This window comes from Eublepharis macularius, chromosome 5, assembly GCF_028583425.1.
Source record: "Eublepharis macularius isolate TG4126 chromosome 5, MPM_Emac_v1.0, whole genome shotgun sequence".
Classification (NCBI taxonomy): Eukaryota; Metazoa; Chordata; class Lepidosauria; order Squamata; family Eublepharidae; genus Eublepharis; species Eublepharis macularius.
In genome coordinates this window covers 161688913-161710007 of record NC_072794.1, presented here as the reverse complement: position 1 = coordinate 161710007, position 21095 = coordinate 161688913, and the positions used below count along the sequence as shown (strand labels likewise).

The window sequence follows — 21095 nt, the reverse complement described above, 5'->3', positions numbered from 1 at the left end:
ATCTTTGGGGGCGGGCAGCTGCAACTTTCTAAGCTTTCTCTAGAGTATTTCCCCCCCTCCCCGAGCAAGACGATTAGCAAAGTTGCAGCGGGCAGCTCGGGGAGGGGGGGAATACTCTAGAGAAAGCTTAGAAAGTTGCAGCTTTCTCTCTCACATGATGTCATTCCTGTCGATTTCTACTCACTGCTTAGATGCCTGCCTTGCTTCTAAGTAGCCCTGTGGACCTGCATATGGAAATGATCTGATTTCTGAATCAAATCCATCTGACTTGTGTCTTACTGCAAATGGGCCAGAGATCTGTCTGCTGTATCCTGTCATCCATAGCCTGACAAAAACATTATGACAGAGCGTTAACTCGGTAGCTGGGCATATTTTTTCCTTATCTATGCAAGCTGCAAATATGAAAAAGGAAACAAGAGTTCCTATCTTCATGCTGGATGCCTTACTGAGAGAGAGGCAAAAAGAAAAAGTAAGAAAGAAGAAACGGGCCTGTTTTGTTAAGGTGATTGACTTTGACCAAATACTCAACACTGAGCTGTAATTATGGGAAAACAATCAAATCTCTATGTGGAGTTTGTGCCAAACCCGTCTGGCCAGTTCTTTGTATTATAGCAAAACCTGTTCATCAGCTTTAGCTCCACTGAAGCGCCTTTCTATTGCTGGGTTAAAGAAAAGCAAACCTGTACAGCAAGTTTGACCGAAATACAAAAAAAAAAATTATGGCTTATTGTCTGTGCAAATATACCCACACTGTTCTCTCCTATCTCTACGGCATTCACTGGGTTTTTGCTTCTCTATCATGACCTGATACTGAGTTCCAGGAATCGAGAGAGAAAAAGGACGGAGACAGAGAGGCAGAGAGTCCATCAGTCTGATGTGAGTATTGCTATTGTATTTGGGATGGATTTGGTCCAGAGGTTTTCCACTAAGACAGCATATGGCTTGGAAGAAGAGAACTCGTGCCCTGTGTCCATGTAGTGAGGTCTTCTCCAAGAAAAAGTGCCTTCAGTAAGGTGTAGGCCGCTCAAATCCAAAATTTCTTTCCTTCTAAAGGACTTGGGGGGATTTATATAAGCAGGGGGCTCTAGAGGCGGTCGAAAGAAATTTGAATTGTGCCCCTATCAAATATGGTTGTCATTTGACAGGTTCTTTGAATGATTTCATTGTTTATTATCTGGCTGACCGCTGTTGGAGACCAAATACTAGACTCACGTTCTTCCATTTGCGTGTTCCTGAGGTTGCTTTTGTCAACGTTTAAACTTGCTTTATTTCAAAGCAACCTTTTCCTTATGCATGCAGAAGACTTAGGGAGAAGTCCGAAGCAGGTCTGCTCAAAAGTAAAGCCCATTATATTCCATAGGGCTTACTCTCGGGAAAGTGTTCTGAGAACTGGAGCTGTAACTGCCTAGCACCATTTGGCTGTTGACTCATTCTGTGTGATACGAAAGATCCTACGTTCTTGTGTGAGCAGATGTGAACAGACGGTATTGCATGTGGCTGTTCTGTATGTCTGTTGGTACTGATGCAAAATTATTTTAATATAATCTCTGCCCTGTTAGATCAGACCAAGGGTCCATCTTGTCTGGCATCCCATTTCCAACAGCTTGATGCTTCCAAGGAAGCCTTCCTTCGTTCTTTACCCCATCCAAGCAGCAGCAGTACACCCCCTCTGAATATAGGTGTTCCGTTTAGCTATCTTATCAGGATTTGAATCCAGTGGCACCTTAGAAACCAACACAACTTTCAAGGTGTAAGCTTTTGAGAGACAAAGCTCCCTTCTGCAGATACTTGAAGAAGGCAGCTTTGACTTGAAAGCTTCTACCCTGGAATCTTGTTGGTCTCTAAGGTGCCACTGGACTCAAATCCTGCTGTTCCACTGCAAAGCAACGTGGTTAGCTACGTGAAACGTAGCTATTGAACTTAGAGTAGCCAAATAACTGTAACAGTCAAAGTTTCTCCATGGAGGAAGGCTGTGTGTAAGTATTAACACGAGCTGTCAGCTTCGTCCCAAATAAATCCTGATTTTAAAAAAAAAGGTTTTGGACTTTGAAGTCTCGTTGGGAAGAAAATGTACCTGTCATTCCCTTTGTGTGTGTGTGTATGTTTATATCAGCCTTTGAACTGGTTGTGAACATTTTCATTAGAAGTTCGTGTTGGGAAGACTCGTTTCTTAGCACAAGGCTGACACAAAAGAGGTGTGAAGTACTAAACAGAAGTGGCAAAGTTCATGCCCAGCTTGGACAGTCCATGTGACAGAACGGCGTGGGTCCTTAGCAATTCAGATCCATGGACTTGGGGCTTTTACTATCAACCGGATACTGTCTTATGCAGTTCATTATCATTTTCTGTGACGAATCCGAGAGTTAGCCCTGTATCATCCCTTGTTTAGCTTTCCCAGGATTTGCTCTAAGAAGTAACTGGTCATTCCACATTGCGCATTAACATGAGGTGAGTTCATGTACAGAGAAGGTGGTGGCTGGTGTTGGAACACTTCTGCTTACTCTGGATTTCAGACTTGCTGCACAACTTTTCTCTGGCTTGCCTCCCCGGGTATCATCAAGGCAAAAGATTGCCCCAATGCTATAGGCAGTACCGAGCAATAGCAAATACAAAGGGTGGAGACCAATGGAAAGAAGTTCCACTCTCTGCTTTACTTGCTTGGCGACTTGGCGCAAAGTTCCTTTATCGACTACCCTTTTTGATGTCAGACTGGGAAGGGTTGTGCAGTTAGCCGGAGATGGACAATCTAATGGGTGGCAGGTCACTTCTGTAGCCTAATCAGCATATTTTCAGAAACATTGCAGGTGCCAAGACACAGACGGGAAGGGATCTCTGATTCTGTGCCATGCCTATCTCAGAATAATTTTCTATGAAGTCCTTGGATAGAGAGTTTCCCTACCTATTAGGCTGTGTTGGGTTTCAACTGTAGAAATGTGGTTTCCAGTCTCTGTTCAGCCTTGAAAATTTGCTGAAAGCCCTTGGGGAAGTCACTTTTTTCTCTTTTTCCTATATCAGTAAAATGGGAACGAGTGGCTGATTCCGCACACGTTGGATAATGCACTTTCAATGCACTTTATCAATCATTTGAGGTGGATTTTTTTTGTTCCACACATGAAAAAATCCATTCCAAATGATCTATAAAGAGGATTGGAAGTGCATTATCCAACATGTGCGGAATCACTCAGTATCCGCTTACTCTCTTTTTTTATTAAGAGTTTTATATAATAAATAATATCAGCTCAGCTTCCAGGGCCCTGACCTGGATAGGCCCGGTGAGCCTGATCTTGTCAGACCTCAGAAGCTAAGCAGGGACAGCCTTGGTCAGTAATTGGATGGGAGACCTCCAACGAAGAGCAGGGTTGCAGAGGCAGGCAATGGCAAACTACCTCTGTTAGTCTCTTGCCATGAAAACCCCACCAGGGGTCGCCATAAGTCAGCTGTGACTTGAGGGCGCTCTCCACCACTCTCCAGGACAACTAATGTAAGGACTTATAGCTCTTTGCACACTAATAGACCTATAAAAATGTTTGCGCACTACAAGCTGCCCGGAAAGTCCTGCTGATTTGCATAAAAGAATGTGCAGCTCATTTGCATTTAAAAAGTGCAGCTGCTTAGCATAAAGGTGTCATTTGAAAGGCTCCCAATGATACTTGCTTACCAAAAGTTGCAGGTGGGCCTTGAAAGTTACATTCTAGTATCTCTGTGCAGAGCTTCAGCAACGTCACAGCACAGCAACATCACAGCAACTAAGTCAATGGCAGCCAGAGGAGAGGTGATTCTCCCCTGTGAAGTCAGAGCAGATCAGCAAATGATATGAAGAGAGAGGATGGCGGACTTAACAGTCAAGAGACTAAGACAGCAGAGGGTGGTAGTTGATTCCACCAGCCTTCAGCTCTTACTGCTTACCTTGGGATGATCAGTTGATTCACTGCATTTTTTTCAATCCACCACACATTTGTGGGTAAACACTTAGAGTCTCTCTACACGAGACATCTTACACAGGGATACTCAAGTGTAGGGAGATGCAACGTTAGCTGGGAAGCATAGTTTTAAAAGACAGAGTGGGTGGAGATCGCTCCTCAGAGGGTTTGTTAATTTAATCTTCTCCTCTTGGAAGGTTCTGTCAATTGCACCTCTGTCAATTTCACCTCTCTTTGGGGGAGGCAAAGATGAAATTAACAAACCCTCTGAGGAGCGATCTCCACCCACTCTGTATTTTAAAACTACCCTTGTGTAGAGAGGTGGAATTGACAGAGCCTTTGTCTCTGTCTTTTTAGACTACGCTTCCCGTCTAACATTGCGTCTCCTTGCACTTGAGCGTCCCCATGTAAGATGTCTCGTGTACAGAGACTCTTACATATATGGTTGCCAACTGCCTGGAGAAAAAAAATGTCCTGTCCATTTAATAGAGGCTTGGTGCTGGGAAATGCAAGTAATTTATGGCAACCCCATAGCATTTTCAGAGGAAGAGACTTCAGAGGTGGTTTGCCATTGCCAGCCTCTGCATAACTGCTCTGGACTTCCTTGATAGTCTCCCAACCAAGTACTAAGCAAGGCCAACCTGGGCTGTCCAGGTCATGGAAACAGAGGTTTAATCAGAAGTTATTTACCCTCATGCCATGAAAAAATTGTCTGCCCATTTCCACACTGCAATCCTAAGCAGAGTTGCTCCAGCCTGAGCCCATAGAAATCAATGGGCTTATACTGGAATAACTTTGCTTAGGATTGCACTCTAAGCCTCAGTTAAAGGAACAGGATATTTTTCTTTAGGCCTGTTGGCAACCCTACTCACTGATGACTTTTTCCAACTATAAATCCAGCAGGATCAAAGACTAGCTCCTTTGATCTTTGGAGAACACAAAGGAAATTGGGATCTGCAGGGTTTTAACCAAACCACAAATTAGTGTCTCGGGAGCAGTAAATGTACACAGGACTTCTGCTGCTAACCTATCTCAAAATCTATCCTGAGCAGCACATCTCATATGTCAGACAGCCTTATGCGGCCTCCAAAAGAAAGCACTGAAAACAAGCAACAAAAAGAGAGCCAGTTTGGTGTAGCGGTTAAGAGCAGCAGGACTCTAATCTGGAGAGCCAGGTTGGATTCCCCACTCCTTCTCTTGAAGCCAGCTGGGTGACCTTGGGTCAGTCACAGCTCTCTCAGAGCTCTCAGAGCTCTCTCAGCCTCACCCATCTCACAGGGTGTCTGTTGCAGAGACACTTTGTAAACAGCTCTGAGTGTGGCACTAATCTGTCCAGAAGAGAGGTATATAAACACAAGGAGATTATCTATGAAAAAGCAGAGCTCCACCCCAAAATCTTCATAGATTGTGTTAGTTATTCTTGCTGCAGTTTCCAGACAGCCACTGCCCCATCAGTTGATTTAGTGCTCCAGTGGTAAACAGAACCAGTAGTGAAGTGATATAAGATGTACAAACAAGCTTAGATTTGATAATCAACTCTCTCTTAATTGTGCAACTTAGTCCGATGCTCCCAGTCTTCTGTAACATGCCATTGGAACTAGGAGTGACCAATACAGGAGCCATCACAACCCTGTATACCTTTCAGGTGTGAAGCATGCTGAATCCTTGCTCCCAGCACTGGATTATAGTAAAGAGTCCAGTAGCACCTTTAAGACTAACCAACAGATGCTTCAGACGAAGAGAGCTGTGGGTCTCAAAAACGTACGCTACAATAAAGTTGGCTAGTCTTAAAGGTGATACTGGACTCTTTACTATCTTGAAACTACAGATTAACATGGCTAACTCCTCTGGATCTATGAACATTGGATTAAAAAGCCTCCATTCGGTAACAACTAAGGACTTCCCAATTGTATTGCTGTAAATGAATGTTTTACATCAAAGGATGAGCCCACACAGGGAGGCTTATGTTTTGCATTCTTCACCACTGTGAATGCAGAGGTGTGCGCATTCACAACAGAGCATCCACATGTCCTCTTTCCTCCATCAGCCATCATTTTCCCAAAGGGCCTTATGAGGTCCCCCCCTTTTATTAATAAATGTCATAGTGCTACAGCAATTACCATTTCTTTTAAAATAGCCTTCCAGTGGTGCAGCAGGGAAATTGGTACAGGTAGAAAAATGGTTCTGGTGGGGCTACAGAATCTTTGGAAATGCGTACGTTCCCATCCAGACTGCATGATAACAGGTTTGGGGGGGAAGAATATCAAAGAAAGGGGAGAACAATTGGGAGCCCTATTGGATCACGATATTGTATGAATGCTTCCACCCCTAAAAAACATTCCATTTGGGATGATAAAGCAAAGAAAACCACCATGTGGAAGCAAGCCAAAGACGTAAAGGACTGGCCTAAACCAAAGCAAGCCCTGCGAGAACTGGACTGTGTCTACATTTGTGCAAATCCTCGAAAGCCAGTATAATGCAGTGGTTGGAGAATCAGAGGACGATCTCCCTGCTCTGCCACGGAAGCTTGCTGAGTGACCCTAGGCCAGTCGCACTCTGTCAGCCTGACCTCCCTCGCAGGGCTGTGAAGATATAACGGAGGAGAGGAGAATGACGTCAGCCACTTTGAGTCTCCATTGGGGAGAAAGGCAGAGTCTAAAAGAAGTACGCAAATAAATAAATCTGTTTCATATTGCATGTGCACCGAGGATCCTCCCGCATCCACGGTAGTGTGGGGGTTGCTTCTGCGCGCTGTGATTCCACGCTGCTGTATGCGTGCGGTTACTGAAACCATGTGGGTGATGTCAATTAAGCAGGCGTTTTCTATCCAATTATCTGGGAGGGCAATACTCAGAAGGGGAGAAGACCCACGGGATCAGCTCTGCCCACAGGGCTCCAGTATTCACATGCATACCACATAGCATAGGATTGTGCAATGGGGTGTTTCAATGGAGCTTTTATGCCTGGTCTAACCAGAAAAATGCACGCGATTGCAGAGTTTAGTCCTTCAGTTGGATCCATTCTGGGATCTACATTTTTTCCCTATTCAAAGGAGCACAATCCACTTTACCATTCTTCCTAATGCAACCTCTATCCCAGTAGTCTCCAGTTTGGTAGCCATGGGCACCATGGCACCTACCAATTATGGTTACCAGATTCCCTTACCCTCCTGGCGGGAGGGGGCAACACAGCACTCACCTTTTCTTTGCTCCTTGCGCACAAGCGAAATGCAGGAGCACTCTTGGGCCTGTGTGATGACATCGCTTCCAGGAAGTGATGTCATCACGCAGGGGCCAGGCGCACTCCTGTGTTTCGCAGTGGGCCGATTTGGGCCCCAAACAAGCCTGATTCAGCCCGTTTGGGGCCTGAATTGGCCCACTGCAAAGCGCAAGAGCTGTCTTGGGAAATGACATCATCACACAGGTCCAAGAGCATGCCCTGTTCCCCCACACTCCCCCCTCACCAGCCAGGTGAGTGGTGGGGAGTGGGAGTGGGGAATCTCCTGCCCCTAGCGGGAGACCTGGGATCCCTGCCACCAATAGGATTCCTAGTGCCTGGTGCTGCTTCTCCCAAAGCAAAGATCCAGTCCTGGCTTTCCTGTAGCTTATTGGAACAGGAAGTCCCAGAAAAAACTGACAATTCTAGGAAGATGCTTGGCTTGCAACTTTCCAACTTTTTCTTATGTGCCTCAGTACCCAAATGTCAGCCATTTTCTGGCCCTAGCCCTCCATTTTCTGGAGGCACGCTAGGGTTGCCAGCCTCCAGGTAGTGGCTGGAGATCTCCCAGAATTACAACTAGTCTCCAGGCCACAGAGATCAGTTCCCCTGGAGGAAATGGCTACTTTTGGGGGTGGACTTTATGGAATTATGCCATGCCCAGGTCCTTTCCCTCTCCAAACCCCACTTTCTCCAGGTTTCTCCAGGTTTCACACCCCAGATCTCCAGTAATTTCCCAACTTGGAGCTGGCACCCCTAAGGCACGCATTCCCTGTTCTCAAAATTCTAGAACTGCTCACATGCTCAACAAGCTGGGGGACCCCTGCTCTAACCCATGAGAACTTGCCCGACAAACACAGTCAACCTCGTCTTGACATGGGAACGGAGAAGCTAGTCTCTCCACCCCACCCCACCCCACCCCATCCCCGTGCATTACTTAAATCAGTCCATCTTTCTTCCTGGATGAGATCACGTTGCTTCCCCCACCCACTACACATAATGATGCAGCATCAAGTGTCACTGGCCGCTGTTACGTTTAGGTGTGCCAGCTCCAGGTTGGAAAATTCCTGGAGGTCTGGGACTAGAGGATGGGGAGGGTGGAGTTTGAGGAGGGGTATATTGCCATACAGACTACCCTCCAAAGCAGCCGTTTTCTCCAAGTGATCTGATCCATGTCGTCTGGAGATCTGTTGTGATTACGGGAATCTCCGTGTCCCACTTGGAGTTGGAGGTTGGCACCTTAAACACATTGCAAGTTCAAGATTAGCAGCTATTTATCCTGGAGTGGGATCTGTCAGCTTCCAACAACAGCTTCAGTGTCTGTGTTGGTGACCTGGACCTTTAGTGGACATCTTGCCCAGTTCTATGGCACATTATAGTAGAGGACAAGCCGTGAGTTCCTTCTCAATTAAATTGCTCCATAGGCTTGGGGTAGATAGGGCACTACAGAAAGAGATAGGGCGTTCTGCTGCCCTTCCACCACCATAAAAATGGCCACATACTTTCACTCAGTCAGCATTACCCACTACTAGATTTCGATAAGTCCATTATGAGGATTTCGTAAATGGAATCTGGCTATGAATTTAAAAATATTTTTAAAAGTATTTCGTCATCTGACAGCAATGCTGATTCTGTGAACTCAGGCAGATCATGAGAGGGAGGGCAGGAAGGGTTACATCAGTGCTTAGTTCGTGTAGCCTCTTCTTACACACCCGGGGTAAGGCCGATTGTCACCTTGTGGTCAGGTAGCAATTTTCCCTGGGCCAGTTTGGCTAGGGATCCTGGGGGTGTTTTGCCATCTTCTGGGCAAAAGCTAGCCAGCTTTCAACCAACGTGACCGAACCGATAGTTTTCAACCAACTTTTGTATGAAAAACAGAATGGATCGCTTTTAAAGTACGTTACACGGCCCATGAAGAAGAACCCTGAAATGGGCTGAACAAAAAGCTGGCAATCCCATTGGCCATTTTCCCTTTTGGACCACAGTCTACGTTTAACGTGGGATTTTCCATCTGTGAGTCTTTATGCCTGTGAAAAAAGGAAAAAAGAACAGATTTAACCATTTGGACTATACCGCTAAGCAACGCTTACTTTCCACACTTGTCTGTCAGGAGCTGATTGGGGGACCCGGTAAAGAGAAAAATTATGCAGAGGTTATTGTTAATATTTTGGAGATGGCAATGCTTACCTTCTATATGGCAGTTGGTTGTTAGATCCTGTAAAAGAAAAAAATTTAATGGATGTAACACTGTGAAGATCTATACATATATTGTGGCTTGCACTTACAGCACTTTCAATTTGATTATGTAAATTATATACGGAGTAATTGTTGTAGTCTCTGGTGGAGGTTTCTCCTGTTGTTTTTCTGTATCTTCTGGACATGGAGCAGGGGTCTCTGGGGGGTGTGGGGAGGTGAGGTAATTGTGAATTCCCAGCATTGTGCAGGGGGTTGGACTAGATGACCCCAGAGGTCCCTTCCAACACTATTATTCTATGATTTAAAAAAAAAACTCACCAAAACGAGGAAGCTCTATTGAGTAGATCAGTTCCTGGTTTTTTTCCCCCTAGAGCACTGATCATCCACTTTGGGTCCATAAACACCATGTTACCCACCTATGAGTTTCCTGGTATCGATTTGCTTCTGTGTCAAAGCAAAGAACTCGTTCGGGCTTTCCTCCAACTTGTTGGAGCAAGGAGTACTTCACAGGAACTCAGGAAGCATCTCCGTTGCATTTGCAGGGCCCGCCTATTTGGAATCAGTTGTCTCCACCGTTAAAAAAAAATGCTTGACTTACAGATTTGTACCATTTTGTGTTTGGTGCTAGCACCAAACCATTTTATGGTGGCATCCACTCTCCATTCTCAATTTTATAAAAGTGCCCACGTGCTCAGTCATATTGAGGATCCCTGCCTTGGAGCAATTTGACACATTTTATTTATTACTTGTGTACAAAACTTTTATAACAGTTTTCAACTAACGTTTGAGTGTCAAACTACAACCCGGGAAACCCTGGTTCAAATCTTCACTCTGTCACAGAAGCTCACCTTGGGCCAGTTATTCTGCTTCAGCCCAGCTTACCTAGCAGGGTTGTTGTTGGGATGAAAAAATAGAGGAGAGAAGAATGATATAGTAAGTTACTCTGGGTCCCACTGGAGAGAAAAGCGGGGAGTGGATATCTAAATACATACACAAATGAAAACACCACACCCACTAGAGAGGGATAATTTTTATCGTTGTAGTAGTAGTAGTAAAAACAGTGTGCTTATATGACGCCTTTCTGGGCAGATTAGTGCCCGGCTCAGAGCAGAGAACAAAGTCAGTGTTATTGACTAGGGAGCTGGACTTAGAGGAGTGGCTTATCCAAGGCTGTCTGCAGAGCAGGAGGACATGGGATTCAAACCAGCAGACTGCTGATTCACAGCCCTGCCACTTAACCACTATGCTACAGCAGCATTTACCTCCATGTCTTGAAAAAGATTCCCCTGCTTCCCCCAGGCCCTGACCTGGATTTCCCAGGTGAGCCTGATCTTGTCAGATCTCAGAAGCTAAGCAGGGTCGGCTTTGGTTAGTAATTGGATGGGAGACCTCCAACGAAGACCAGGGCTGCAGAGGCAGGCACCTCTGTTAGTCTCTTGCCATGAAAACCCCACTAGGGGTCACCATAAGTCAGCTATGACTTGAAGGCACTCTCCACCACCATCACCTTTCCGCAGGTCAAGCTGCTTTAAAGGCAGAAGAGTAGGCCGGGCTGAATTCTTCCCGCCTACTCCAATCAAGTGGCAAACTCTCTCTACCTTGTAAATTAAAAAATATGCCCTTTATTTGTCTAGTGCTGTAAGAGGATCTGGTGTCAAAACTAGAATTTGCAGTTCTGTGTTCACTTGAATCAACCACACCTCGTCGTCTGCCCTCCAGGCAACCTGCCGTACGGGAAGGATGACGGCCGATGCAGGAAGGCTTTCTTAGCTCCCTTCACCCTCGCCTCTCGTTGCATGCAAGGTGCACCTGATTGCTTGCAAATGCATACTCTGTCCATGCAGAGGTTTTAGTATGCCAAGCGGGGAGAATGTGTACAGGAAGACTACTTCCAGAGCTGAAAATCAGGCATGCACTGAAGGGTCTCCAACTTTGCTGAGCCTGTGAGAGCTTGTGGAATTTTTGAGAAGAGGTAGTGGGAACCTCGACAAAATGTCCGGCATGTGGGTGGGTGGCTGGCTGGCTGGCACCAAACAAAAAATGTTGGCAGGCTGCAGGCCAAGCATCCTCCTATGAGAGAGGCGCCTGTTTCCCAATAGACCCTCTCTGCAGGAGCAAAGGCAATGCCCCCAGGCCCTTCTAAAGCACCCCCTACCTTGTGGAGGTGCAAGGGCAGGATTGGCTCTTTGCATTGCTTACAAAAGCTCGTGCTGTAATAAACTTTGGTAGACTTTAAGGTACCACTGGACTTCTGTTTTCTCTGCTTTGCAACTGATGCTCTGAGGAAAAGGCAAGTGGGCGCCAGAAAACACATTGGTGGCACCGTTCTGGGGATCACTAATTTAAAGACTTTCCCAAATGGAGTGCTGCTATCTGCTCTCCAATGATTAATTTATATCTAGACTCAGCACTGGCACCAGTGGGGTGTAGTAGCAGGGATTTGTAGGTCAGAGAGAGAGTGAATAGACTTACATCACTTTCAGGAGAAACCCAGAAGTGATAGAGGGTGGCTCTCTGAATTGCTGGAAGTGCTACAGTTTTACCATAGAGTTTCCAGTGATTCCTAGAGCTACCCTATGCCATTTTCAGATTTTCATAGGAAATGATGTAATGGACCCCCCATGTCCTCATGCCAAACCCCTGTCATTTGCCAGGCATGGCCTAGCAACCCTATCTGTCGCTCATCAAGGGAGGGAAAAGGAACTGGAAGAGACATGCCATCCTGCCAAATGCCCTATATGTCTGGAGTTTTGCAAAAAGGTGACAGTTGCTGCTACAGGAAAACCATGAGGGTCAACCGTTCTCTGCCTTCTGTGTCACCTCAAACAAAATACAAGGCCTGCAGAACTGATTTTGGTTGCTTCTTCAGATGCATCTAGACTTCCTAAGTACCTGCTTATGGAAAACAATCTCCCACCAATTGCATCTAATGCCTACCAGTGCCTTGGGCATCAGCAGGAGAAATTGGGGAGGGAGAGAGGCAAAAAGACCTGGCATATCCCTGGCATGCCAGCAGAAAGGTACTGGCTGGATATTAGGAAAAACTTTTTCACCGTCAGAGTAGTTCAAAGCTGCCTAGGGAGGTGGTGAGCTCCCCTTCGCTGGCAGTTTTCAAGAAGAGGCTGGATGAATATTTGTCAGGGATGCTTTAGGCTCATCCTGCATTGGGCAGGGGGTTGGACTAGAAGGTCTGTATGGCCCCTTCCAACTCTGTGATTCTGTGATTCTACTTCCATTTTAAACTGGAAACAGCAAACGATACTCTGGCAATTTGCAAAGATTCCATGGTAAAACCATACAGTTTTGGCGGGGCGGGGGGGGGGGGGCTTGGCATCCCCAGACACGTGCTAACATCGTTTCTGGCCACACAGGAGTGATGTTAATTTGTCACCAGCAACATGAGTACATTGCCAGTGACATGAGCACGTCGACACTGAGTGGCCTCCAGCAGCAGGTATGTCTCCTGCTGGTTGCCTGGGGGAGGGGGCTGGTAGCCCTAGATCCATCCTTTCTTGGAAAAGATGAGATCTAGCTACTATTATGGTGATAACATCCAGGGCTAACTATTACAGTGCAGAGCTGCCTTTAAAGGCTGTTCAGAAATTTCTGTGAGTGTGGAATGCCTTTGCAAAGCTGTTACGGGCCGGGTATTTGTCAAATAAGGTTGTTTGTTGAGTTGGCTGCCTATTATAATATGTTTTGTTTTTATCTGGCACTGAATTGGATTCTTATCTTTTTCTAGTTCGTAGATTCAGGACAGACAAAAAGAAAGTACTTCATCCCAAGAATAATTATCTTGTGGAACTCACTGCCACAGGAGGTAGAGATGGCCCGTAGCTGATTAAACAAACCCAAGAGTGGATAGGTTAATCAGCAGCTAGTTGCTATCATGTGGAACCCCCATGTACCACAGCAGTAAACCTGAACACCAGTGATAGGGAATAACAACAGAGGTTCCCCTGCTTATATATCTCCAGGTGATATCAACTTAATCACTGTGTGGAAAAGGATGCTGGGCCATTATTCTGACCCATAACGGCCTCTTTGTCTTCTATTGTCTCTTTTAAAATGCTTGTTACTGCTTTTACTGTTTGTTATGTTAGTGTTGTTTTTACTGCTCTTCTATTGATTTAGTTCTATTGATTTTTAAATTGCTGTATAATTGTATCCTTCTGCATTGCCTTGTGGCTATGAGATGGTATAGAAATCCTGTGAATAAACAAGACCATCCTGCCAGGACCTGAACAAGTTTGGAGCTCTAATTCCATTTTCTTTCTTCCACTGCATGTGAAAAAAAGACTACCTTTGAGGAAGGAAGACATTTTGAAAGTCCTTGTCGGCTTGTTCCCTCTAAGCCCCACCTATGCATGAGTGAGACTTGAACAGCATAAACAGCTATCTGAAAGTTTAAGTGAGAGCAGCATTTATACTCAGACAAACCATCTGTGTCACAGAAACTGCTGAGATGCTCTGCTTTGTCGCTGCTGAAAATGGATTTTAAAATGGGCAAATTCTTCCTCTCTTGTCCTGAAGTTTTCTTAACTGTGTCAGATGACAGATACTCATCTGCTCCCGAATAACAGGCTGTCTCCCAAGAGACCATTTAGAGGGACTCACCATGAAATTTTTAACACCGTGCCTGGCTCTAATGGGCATCTCCAGGTGTTAAAAAATAGGCAAGTCAAGTTCACAAATGCCCACCTCCCAGTCGGAAATGTGTCATGGAAATCTGTAGCTCGCCCGAGGTATTTTGTTACAATTCTGCCTTCTCTTTTGACAGCATTAAAAATAAGGGTGAGCTGTAACTTTCCAAGGTTCTTGAGTTCTGAGTATCAATTGGCAAATTCTTCTGCTAAAATCTTCTGTCCCACCCCTTTAACAAAGGCTTAATGGGATGTTATTTATCAGGTGATGTTATTTACCTACCTGCCATGAAAAGCTTCACCTGTCAATTTCCCTGCATCCAGCCTCTGTTAAAGGGGCAAGACTTTTTTTTCTCCAGGTTACTGGCAACCCTAGCAAGGGCTTGAAACAAATGCTACCAGAACATGTTATTTTCACCCCCCTTATGTCTGAGTATCAGTCCATTTCTCCACACTCAGTGGCATTTGCTGACTTCAGAACCATCCTCTATATGTTCTTTCTGGGATATTTCTCTGCATCTCTTCCCGACAGGCTAGACTACACTCAGTTTTCCATAAAATACTATCTGAAGTTTACACTCAGAGCCAAACTAGACGAGATGAATTACACGAGTCTATGCAAGTGCCCAGATTCGGTTTTTTCCTCACCTTCTCGTGTCTCTTTTACCCCCGATGAACTCCTGTCCGTGGCTCTGCTCTGTGAAAAAAAGTGGTTTACATTGGCAAGTGTCCGAGGACCATATCATCGAGTTGCCGTTGCAGAGTGGTGATTCTGTTTTGCGTCCGCTTCCCTCTTCCCTCACAGAAAGGGAATAGAGGACAGGGGACGCTTACAGGGGATGGTTTAAGCATGCGGAAACTGGCAATGCATGATGGGATACCATTCCTGCGTCTTGGAGGAGCACAGAAGAAACCCGTGCCAACACAGACACGGGGTCAAGTGCAGTCTGTGTACAGGAAAGCAATGGGGAGACACGTGTAAATCCATTCGCGTGTTCTTCGCGTGTCATTTGTATGGTGTAGTTCAGCTCTCAGTTGTTTCCTTATTGTTCTAGTACTGTGCTGGAAGGATATCTTCCCCATAGGTCAGTCTAGATGTTCTCAGGATGTGCCTGAATGGTGGCAGCGGGATACCAGGGGGATTTACGGGGAAACTTTAGCCTAGGGGAGTTCTCAGCATGGAAAGTAACATTCCCCCTCCCTTCCTAGCTTCCTACCTTCTGCAGGTGCTCTCCTATATATGCATTCTCTGTGGTGGCCCCCACCTTATGGAATAGCCTACCTGAAGAGGTCAGGAAAGCTCCCTCTCTCTTGGCTTTCAGCACATTATGCAAAACTTGATTATTAAGGAGGGCTTTTTTACACAGGTAAAAGGGCCGTGCTGTAGGGAAACAGTTCAGAGAGATTCTTTGGTAAAGGGATGAGGACTGCAGACTATACTACTTTGTACTATGTGTTACTGCAAATATGTATCTGCTGGGTAGTTTCCATGTTGTTTAATATGCAGTTTTAAATTGCTTTTATTTCACCATTGTTTCACCTCTGTATCATATTTCTGCTTTTTTTCAAATTTCTGCACCCCACATGCTATTGTATTGTTTATTAAATGTCCCAGCTGTTATCTTCTTGACTTTCACTGTGTAATCCACCTTGAATCTCGGTGAGAAAAGCAGACTATAAATAATGTAAACGAATGCCCCATTAAGAAGAGTTTGATTTGCAGCAATTAGCAGGTAATAATGATTAGCCCCATGCCACAAAAGCCTTTGCTGAATTTTCTCTTGCGTACCAAAGCAATGGTCTTTTTTTTTCCTGATCAGTTGGCACCTGAGTGTTTAATTTGTATACTTGTGATGTATTACCAAAGGAATCTTATATCATATGAACCTAAGAACATAAGAAGAGTTCTGCTGGATCAGACCCGTGGTCCATCTAGTCCAGCACCCTATCTCACATACTGGCCAACCAGTTACTCTGGAGGGCCAATAACAGGGCGGGGGATCCCCCGCTCCCACCCCCGACCTCCACTCACTTGGCTGGCAGAGAGGAGATGGGGGAATAGGCCTTCTGGGAATGCTCCTGAGGTGGCATGATGACGTCACTCCCAGGTGTGACGTCATCATGTTCCCAGGCTCTGTGTGTTGATATCATTTCCAGGAACTGATGTCATCCTGCAAGCACATGAAGAAGGTGAGTGCCAGGTTCCCCTCCTCCCACCAGGAGGGTAAGTGGACCAGGCAACCCTATCACTGATAGACATGTCCTCCATCTCCAGTAAACTTTCATCCACAACAGCAACGTTGTATTTATATAGCACCCTTCAGGACAACTTAATGCCCACTCAGAGTGATTTTACAAAGTGTGTTACTATTATCCTCACAACAATCACCCTGTGAGGTGGGCATGGCTGAGAGAGCTCTGAAAGAGCCGTGACTGACCCAAGGCCACCCAGCTGGCCTCAAGAGGAGAAGTGGGGAATCAAACCTGGTTCTCCAGATTAGAGTCCTGTCACTCTTAATCACCACACCAAACTGTGTTGCCAACTATGTTGCCAACAGTAATTGCTAGGATGTCTAAATGAAATAAGCCACTCTGGGTCCCCATTGGAGAGAAAGGTGTAGTATAAAGGAAATAAATAAGGAAATAAAAAATAAACCCTTCTGTAAGTAGAGCCTCTAGAATTGCTGCTTGGGGGCGTGGGAGTTTGTTTGACATCATTTTAAAGGCACCAAGGCATTGCAGCAGGTCCTTCACTTGGCCTTGAGGTGGCCTCAGTAGGCAATGCCTAGCCTACTGGTTAATCCAGACCTGCATGCTCAGTCTGGGAAGACGGGAATGCCAAGCCATGCAAGCAGCCTGTAGTCATGAGCTGCTTTAGGACTGACTCAGAAGTGCAAATACTGCATGCCAAATTAGGAATGCGACATCCGCCAGCATCACAACATTCTTGGGTCTAGTCCCAGCCCAAGGCTGTCCTAGCCTGACCCTACTGAGCGTGTGAGATTTGACAAGATCGTGGAGCAGAGAGGTAATGTGGGTAGAGGTGAAGTGTGAGAAACAGCATCGTCAGTGCCTTCGAAAGGCAGCTGCCAGTTGAGGATCCTCATCTTTCAAAGCAGGGACACTTCCTCAATAATCCAGGGCAGGTTTCTTTTATTCCAGTAGCTACACGCAGGACTTGCTGGGAAGGGTGACTGAGACAGGCGGTGTCAACAGAAGCAGTTGATGTATCTTGCTCAGCCAACATTATAATTGGAGCTGAAATAAACTGGCCTCACTGCATTGAAAGATAAGAGTTTAGAGTATGCAGATGAGTTGACTGACTTCCAGAGATGCTTGACCAATGCTGCCATTGCTGAATTAGGGACAGCAAAGACTGATTTTTTTCCATTTGGACCCCACACCGCTTCCGTACATCATCAGAGATCTGCTCAGTTATTGGGTACACTTTTGGAGAGGGAAAGGGGGACGCAGATTAACAGACTCACATCTTTCAATGTTTCAACTCCAGACTAAAAAAAATGGCCTGAGTAATAGAAGAGCCAGTTTGGTGTATTGTTGAAGAGTACGGGACTCTAATCTGAAGAACTGGTTTTGACTCCCCACTCCTCCGCTTGACCTTGGGTCAGTCACAGCTCTTTCAGAGCTCTCTCAGCCCCACTTACCTCACAGGGTGATTGCTGTTGTGGGGATAATAATAACATACTTTGTAAACCGCTCTGAATGGGTGTACTGTTAAGTCATCCTGAAAGGCGGTATATAAACCAAATCTTATTATTATTTATTATTATTATTAAGACGACAAGTTTGACATAGGGAACCAAATAACAGCTGCTCTCCTGCTGTTGGCATGCACATGTGAAAGCTTTTTTTTAAAAAAAAGCTTTGAATGCATTTGTGACAGTGAAAAACAGAAAGATAGATTTGAATGTGCTTTATTGAGTTTCCAAATGGATGGATGGCCCTGCCGGAAGGTTGATTTACATTTGCATTTCAGCCTCCCTGCATTTTCCAGTACATGTTTGATTTCAGCCTGGAAATCAGTATTGTTGAGGTTGCCTTCTGCACACTATGAAACATTCATAAATATCTGTCAATGGGGAGTGGGGGCCAGGAATGCAGGGCCTTTTTGATTGCAGGCAAGGGAGGCCTTTGTGACTCTGACAAAAATTCAAGGATGCCCCCCTAGGGTTGCCAACCTCCAGGTGGTGGCTGGAGATCTCAGGGAATTACGATTGATCTCTAGGCCATCGAAATCAGTTCCCCTTGAGAAAATGGCTGCTTTGGATGCTGCTACGGTCCCTCCCCTCCCTGAATCCTACACTCTCCAGTCTCTACCCCCAAAACCTCCTGGAATTTTGTAACCTGAAGTTGGCAACCCTATCCCCCATGCCCCCTCCCCAGTAGTCCAAGCCTTGGGGACAGGAAATCACTACTCCACACACAAGTGCAGTGCCCCCTCTGCCTTTCACTGTATGCACGTTGCCAACAATGGGCAAGGCAGCTACCCGGCCATTGGGGGGGCCCTCGCTTCTGTGCCTCACCATTGCTTCTCAAATTATTATGGTGACAGCAACCGAGAGGGCGGCAGCAGCCAGGGAAGCCGCCCAGTTGTTCCATAGCTAAGACCACCAGTGACTTGCAGGGCTACTCACTGCCACCACGTCCTCAGTAGCAGTGGCTTGTTTTCTCTGGTCGGATGAATGGAAACCCTTCCTTTGATATGAGAGGCAGGGTGGTGCCGTGGTGAGTATGCCATGCTAGGATGTGAGAGACATGAGGGCAAACCATTGGGTGACCTTGGGCCAGCTGCACTCTCTAAGGTGTTTGTGAAGACAAAAGCAGGGAAAGCATTGTCTGCTACCCTGAGCTCCTTGGAGGAAGAGGATGATGGAATGATGGGTGCACGGGTGGACGGAGGGACAAACAGATGAACAAGGATGGATGACAGACAGATGGATGGGCAAAGAAATAGATAGATGAGCAAAAGAGGTACTGTCAGAATCATCCTTGGCATAAGAGCTGGATATAATGCCAGTATGTGATGAGAATCAGTTTTGCCTCTTCCATCTGTCATTTTTATTCAGCCTGTTTACCTGGTCCCATAGAATTCAATGATAGCCAATGGAACCCACTGAACTGTACTCCATCTACATAGCCCCGCCCCTTAATCTGCATAGCCAGGTCCAATTAAGCCATACTGAGGCACTAAGCCATGTTGGTTTTAAGAGGTCCAGTAGCATTCCCAAAAATATATAAATTACCAGAAAAGGAAAATTCAATTTAAAAACTTGTATTTAGGGGTCTCTCATTATCTCAGGCCCTGACCTGGCTACTGCAGGTGAGCCTGATCTTGTCAGATCTCAGAAGCTAAGCAGGGTCAACCTTGGTTAGTAAATTGATGGGAGACCTCCAACAAAGACCAAGGTTGCAGAGATAAACCACCTCTGGCAAACTACCTCTGTTAGTCTCTTGCCTTGAAAATCCCACCAGGGGTCACCATAAGTCAGCTATGACTTAAGGACATTCTCCGCTGCCACTCATTATCTTAGACCCTAAACTGTAGCTTATTTAGCTTGTATGTAAATCCAGTTCTGTTCATAGCTTCATGCTGGGATCCTTTTTCATGGCGTAGCAGAATTTGAGTCCAGTGGCACCTTAGAGACCAACAAGATTTCCAGAGTATAAGCTTTTGAGAATCTGAGCTCCCTTCTTGAGGTATCTGAAGAAGGGAGCTTTGATTCTCGAAAACTTAAGAAGGAAGCTTGGACACTTGAAAACTCAGAGCGGAACTACAAGTGACAAAAGGCACAGGTTGGACACTTGTCAGCTTCCCTGGGAAATGTAGGCATCCTAGTCTTGCAGCTTGGCTCTCTGACTGCTGTCCAACGGACTTTTCAACTGTCACTTGTCCAACATTCCGCCAAGCTGCCTACATTTCCCATCAAAACTTGAGGGAAGCTGACAAGTTCCGCTCTCATATCCTGAAAATCTTGTTGGTCTCAAAGATGCTGCTGGACTCAAATCCTGCTGTTCTACTGCAGCTGCCTACCTGAAACTATTTTCTTCATGCGACACTATCGATGTTGATCTCTTTGAAATATTTATATGCCACCTTTCCAGCCCACTCTTTTCAAGATGACTTACAACTTCCAGGTTGAGGGGTCATGGCTACTCCCGCCACGTAGTTTGATTAGAACCCTCACAAGAGGAGGCTCATTGAGAGCACACACAGCACCATAGCTAAGAGAAGGAGCTGTGATACAGGAAACTCTGGTTCAAATCTCACCACTGCCAAGATCTCACCAACTGATGCTGTAGAAGGTAATGTTCTCTCATGCTCACCCTCTCTTTTGCAATATCAAAATGATAAGAGCACTTTTCAGACATTACAGTCCCATGTGCCAAAACTGCAGCACCTGTGCATATCAGGAAGGCATGATGCTCCTGATATAAACAGTCACCATGCTGTCTGAACAGGAGAATGCACATATTTTACATGTGCATACAACTTTAGCGTGCATGAATGTATGACTACTGGCTGAACAGTCCAGTGGTCACTTGGTAGATGTTACCTAACATCTAAAAAGAGCTACAAATACTGCCTGATCTTGCAAGTCTTAACAAGAAGATAATAGCTTGGCAACCTTTTCCACTAGTATTAGCATTAGAAGTTTAATTGTATATGGCCAAAGGCCATCACAATACAGAGTTAAGAACAGTAAAAGTAGAAGTTTATCATACAGACATAAAATACAGTTATTAGAATAGCAAAATAAAATACAATTAAAATAGAATCTCAGAGCCAAGCTACAAGTGACGCCTTACACAGGTTGGACACTTGTCAGCTTCCCTCAAGTTTTGATGGGAAATGTAGGCATCCTGGTTTTACAGCTTGGCTCTCCATTACAGCTGCAAGACCAGGATGCCTACATTTCCCATCAAAAATTGAGGGAAGCTGACAAGTGTCCAACCTGTGTAAGGCGTCACGTGTAGCTTGACTCTTAGTAGATCCAATTGTTCAGACCAGTATTAAAATACAGTACAGTTATAAGCATCTGAGGTGAGACCAGTTAGTTATGAAGAAAATTAATTTTCTGAAGAAACAATCTTGGCCCTA

General features: G+C 45.5%; 1 protein-coding gene across 1 annotated transcript in view; it reads left to right on the top strand.

Moving 5' to 3' along the window:
- The first annotated feature begins 789 nt into the window (after positions 1–789).
- The window catches only part of RBBP8NL (RBBP8 N-terminal like), a 66767-nt gene continuing 46461 nt past the window's right edge, over positions 790–21095 (top strand). Inside the window, exon 1 of the mRNA XM_054981187.1 lies at positions 790–876. The gene's annotated coding sequence lies outside the window, so the exon portion shown is untranslated. The remainder of the gene's footprint in view (positions 877–21095) is intronic.